We start from the raw sequence: 6044 nt of genomic DNA on the forward strand, positions 1-6044 counted from the left end.
TATATCTGTCTATTATTATATCTGTCTATTATTATATCTGTCTATTATTATATATCTGTCTATTATTATATTTGTCGTCTATTATTATACCTGTCTATTATTATATCTGTCTATTATTATACCTGTCTATTATTATATATCTAACTATTATTTTATCTCTCTGTTATTATATCTGTCTATTATTATATCTGTCATTATTATACCTGTCTATTATTATATCTGTCTATTATCATAACTGTCTATTATTATATATCTGTCTATCATAATATATTTGCCTATTATCATATCTGTCTGTTATTATATATTTGTCTATTATTATATCTGTCTATTATTATATCTGTCTATTATTATACCTGTCTATTAGTATATCTGTCTATTATTATATCTGTCTATTATTATATCTGTCTGTTATTATATATTTGTCTATTATTATATCTGTCTGTTATTATATCTGTCTATTATCTGTCTATTATTATACCTGTCTATTATTATATCTGTCTATTATTATACCTGTCTGTTATTATATCTGTCTATTATTATATCTGTCTATTATTATATCTGTCTATTATTATATCTGTCTGTTAATATATCTGTCTATTATTATATATCTGTCTATTATTATTATATCTGTCTATTATTATATCTGTCTGTTATTATATAAACCTACTCTAAAGTAAGACGACAATGGTTCATCCTTTTCCCCTCTCACAGTTCATCTTTATAATCTTATTTTATTATCTTCTGAAAATATAAGAAAATATATTTTTCCTCACACATTTTTTATACATTTGCGAGTGCAGAGATCTATATTCTTGCCATTTGCTTCTTTTAAAAAATTTTCGAGAAAAATGGTGGAATTAAGTTTTTGGCCCCATTTTTGTTTGGAGTCAGAACGTTCATATTGTGTATCTGGGACCAAGCATCAAAGTGCCCACACATTGGATATTGAGATCAAGTCTTTAAATTCAACGGTTAGGTTTAAAAATTTCAAGTTTAAAAGGTTTCCCGTCAAACAAAGCTGGAACAATGGCCACATATTGTTAAAAAAAATATTTTGTGTTTAGATTTTTAAGAAGTAAAATAAAGTACAAATATAAGGAGAAGGTTTAGTTTCATTTCTACGAGATTTGAACTAAATTTCTCAATATTCTCGGAGTTTTCTAGTTGTATATATATAGGAGAGATATAAACCTAGATTAATGAGGAACTCTAACTTAAGAGCATTGACGACGGAGAAATTCTTTTTTCTTGCTGAAAATTGAGTTCTGGAAACTCCGTCCCCCTAGTTTGCGATGCACTACGTGATTCTTGATTATAGGTTTAAAGGATACCGTTGTGAACCGAACACGGCATTCAGATAAATACAGAATCTCAAGAAATTACAACGACATTCACCTTTTCTAAATGAGAAGCTGCAAATTCTTTAAACCATTGCAAAATTTCCATTTTTCATTTCCAATTAAATTGACAATAAAAATGAAAAAGTGTTAAATAAAACGTACATTGACATAGTCCTTTCAATTCAATAAGTCAAATTTTAATAAGTTGGAATATGATTTTAAATGATTTTGAATTTAAAACTTTTGAATTCCCAATTTTTGATTTATTAAGCTGCTATTCGGATTCAACTTTTTCAAACTGAAAACTATTGAACCCAAAAATATTTATTTTTGAAATCAAATATTTGGCGTGTTTGCATGAGTTGTCTGTTTGTTTCCAGTAAACGTCATGATGGCCGGCCAAAATAAAAAAAATTGCTTCCATAAATTTCTTTTAAGATTTGTTGGAAATCCACCAATAAAGACAAGAAATTTTTGGAACCTTTATTTTTGTTAGAAAATGTAGCAAGGGCTTACAGATACTCAAATCAGCATCAATAATAAGAAAAACCTGTATGCTATAGTCTTGTGTAAATATATATAATTTCAATTGGATATATGTTAGGTGGTATTTCCAAAGTTTTTGAAGACTCTTGAAATTCACGGGCAACACCGGGTACTTCTCGACAAATAAAAGACTATAGAACCTTTACAATGATGTTATATCAGTATTTTAACTAAAAGAATTAGTTTTACTCAATGGTAATGATGATGATCATTTCAATCTAATTAATATCTTTGACATTCTAGTACTTTAATTGACACCTATAATGATACATACAGATTACAGATACATACAGTATATTGTGTATTTCTACTGTATAAAGTGCTTTCTTCACGTTCGTCGAACTGATCACTGACATTTTAGATGGCGTAAAACTTTGAAAATGAAAGTTTTGAATCATTAGAAAATTTAGAATATGATAAAGGTAATCTCTATAAAATCCCCCATTGTTAATATTTTAACTTTATAGCTTATTAATTATATTTTTTCATCTCCTAATTATCTCCAGTCTTTTTAATGATTCTATTGTAGAGGTATTTATCTCCCAATCTGACAAACCTGATAAATCTTTTTAATTATCTTTTTTGATTCAAGAAAAGAAAATAAACTTAACATTAGATATATAAACGAACAGATTTTTTACGAAAAAGTACTGGGCAACTTTGTAAGTATAGATTTTACGGTTAATTATAAGAAGTAAATTTATTTATTGATTTAATTGAAATTCTAAACATTTTATGTTCTTTTTGTACTGCAGTTGGGATATATGCGTGTAATCAAACTCATATAAATAAAGAATATTTATTTCAAATGTTTTAGCAATTCAATAAACGCATATTCAAAGCTTCTTAGTATACATGATTGTTAATTAAAAGTAATTACAAATTAGATGTTGTATGGAGTAGAAATTTCGTAATTTTACATTCACAGACTAAAGGTGAGAAACTCGTGATTCATGATTCTTGCATTTACTAATTTAAAGAAACGTACCCAATGCCTCACATGTTTCATTAAATCTACATACCCAGGGTGTATCCAAACATTATATACCCATGGTGTATCCAAAACATGACATACCTATGGTGTTTCCAAAACATGACATACCCATGGTGTATCCAAACATGACATACATTCATGGTGTATACAAAACATGAAATACACATGGTGTATCCAAAACATGACATACCCATGGTGAATCCAAACATGACATTCCCATGGTGTATCCAAACATAACATACCCATGGTGTATCCAAACATGACATACATTCATGGTGTATTCAAAACATAACATACCCATAGTGTATCCAAAACATTACATACCCATGGTGTATCCAAAACATGACATACCCATGGTGTATCCAAAACATAAAATACACATGGTGTATCCAAAACATGAAATACCCATGGTGTATCCAAAACATGAAATACCCATGGTGTATCCAAAACATGACATACATCCATGGTGTATCCAAAACATTACAAACCCATGGTGTATCCAAAACATAACATACCCATGGTGTATCCAAAACATTACATGCCCATGGTGTATCCAAACATTATATACCCATGGTGTATCCAAAACATGACATACCCATGGTGTATCCAAAACATGACATACTCATGGTGTATCCAAAACATGAAATACCCATGGTGTATCCAAAACATGACATACCCATGGTGTATCCAAAACATGACATACATCCATGGTGTATCCAAAACATAACAAACATCCATGGTGTATCCAAAACATGACATACCCATGGTGTATCCAAAACATGACATACTCTTGGTGTATCCAAAACATGAAATACACATGGTGTATCCAAAACATAACATACCCATGTTGTATCCAAACATTATATACCCATGGTACGTGTATCCAAACATTATATACCCATGGTGTATCCAAAACATGACATACCCATGGTGCATCCAAAACATGACATACCCATTACCCATGGTGTATCCAAAACATGACATACCCATGGTGTATCCAAAACATGACATACTCATGGTGTATCCAAAACATGAAATACACATGGTGTATCAAAACATGACATACCCATGGTGTATCCAAAACATGACATACATCCATGGTGTATCCAAAACATGAAATACCCATGGTGTATCCAAAACATAACATACCCATGGTGTATCCAAAACATGAAATACCCATGGTGTATCCAAAACATGACATACCCGTGGTGTATCCAAAACATGACATACATCCATGGTGTATCCAAAACATGAAATACCCATGGTGTATCCAAAACATAACATACCCATGGTGTATCCAAAACATGACATACCCATGGTGTATCCAAAACATGACATACATCCATGGTGTATCCAAAACATGAAATACCCATGGTGTATCCAAATCATGAAATACCCATGGTGTATTCAAAACATTATATATTCCAAGTGTATCCAAACATTAGATAATTTTACGTTTAATGTATGTGTAATGTATTTTTCCATGTCTAATAAAATGTATGTGTAATGTATTTTTACATGTCTGATAAAATGTATGTGTAATGTATTTTTACATGTCTGATAAAATGTATGTGTAATGTATTTTTACACGTCTGATAAAATGTATATTTAATGTAGTTTACATGTCTGATAAAATGTATATTCAATGTATTTTTTACATGTCTGATAAAATGTATGTGTAATGTATTTTTACACGTCTAATAAAATGTATATTTAATGTATTTTACATGTCTGAAAAAATGTATATTTAATGTATTTTACACGTCTGATGAAATGTATGTGTAATGTATTTTTACATGTCTGATAAAATGTATGTGTAATGTATTTTTACACGTCTGATAAAATGTATATTTAATGTAGTTTACATGTCTGATAAAATGTATATTCAATGTATTTTTTACATGTCTGATAAAATGTATGTGTAATGTATTTTTGCACGTCTGATAAAATGTATATTTAATGTATTTTACATGTCTGATAAAATGTATATTCAATGTATTTTTTACACGTCTGATGAAATGTATGTGTAATGTATTTTTACATTTCTGATAAAATGTATGTGTAATGTATTTTTACGTGTCTGATAAAATGTATGTTTAATGTATTTTTACATTTCTGTTGAAATGTATTTTTACATGTCTATTGAAATGTATGTGAAATGTATTTTTACATGTCTGTTGAAATGTTTGTGTAATGTATTTTTACATGTCTGTTGAAAAGTATTTTTGCATGTCTCTGGCGAAAGCCCAAGTAAAAGCACATAATGTTTACTGTAAGAGAGAAATCTATTAATGCACTTTTTATACTCATTATATTACAGCAAATATCTCTTTTAGGGACCGTAAAACATTCATTTTACTCATTTGGCTTCTTTCTTGATCACTCATTCACGAACTCACTTACTGGCTTAATCACTAACTAACTCAATTACTAGCTTAATCACTTACAAACTCACTTTATAGCTTAATCACTTACTAACTCACTTTCTAGCTTAATCACTCACTAACTCACTCGATGCTATTCATGATTACCTTATTCATGATTTATCATCATTGTTTTGTTTAAAATGTACTCTGTACAGTGTACATCCATCTATTTATTTACAATTCTTTTTCGCTTATAATGGGCCAACCAATCAAAACAACCACCTCTGGTTAGGCGGGTCCAAACTACATGAGTAAATTGTGATTTTTTATTTGTATTATCTCGTGCTTTGTAGTTGAATAAAAAAATATGAATATATATATTTATAACAAAAAACATAATCAAAGGACCTACGATCCAATGATATACTGAGTTTATAAACCCGGAGGGCCACTTGACATTATGCCAAGAACCAAAGAGAATAGAATATATATTTACTAGAAAAAAGTGTAAAACGGCCATTTTGTTGTACTGTTTCCATACTGTTTTTTATTCACCTAATTCATTTTATAAAGTTTATTTAACAGCTTTAAAAAATTCGTAATTAAAATGGATAGTCTAGGAAACATACTGTATTCATGTACTCTACTGCATATAATTTGTGAACATTTACATGATTTGTACACTTTGAACTCCCTTTCAGGCCGAAAGGGACTGACAAATTTATACCGAAGGATTGTCTAAATTCCACTCTAATATATATTCTATTCTTGTTGCCAAGAACCCCCTGCATCTTTTCT

This window comes from Eurytemora carolleeae, unplaced genomic scaffold (assembly GCF_000591075.1).
Source record: "Eurytemora carolleeae unplaced genomic scaffold, Eaff_2.0 scaffold2077, whole genome shotgun sequence".
Lineage (NCBI taxonomy): Eukaryota > Metazoa > Arthropoda > Copepoda > Calanoida > Temoridae > Eurytemora > Eurytemora carolleeae.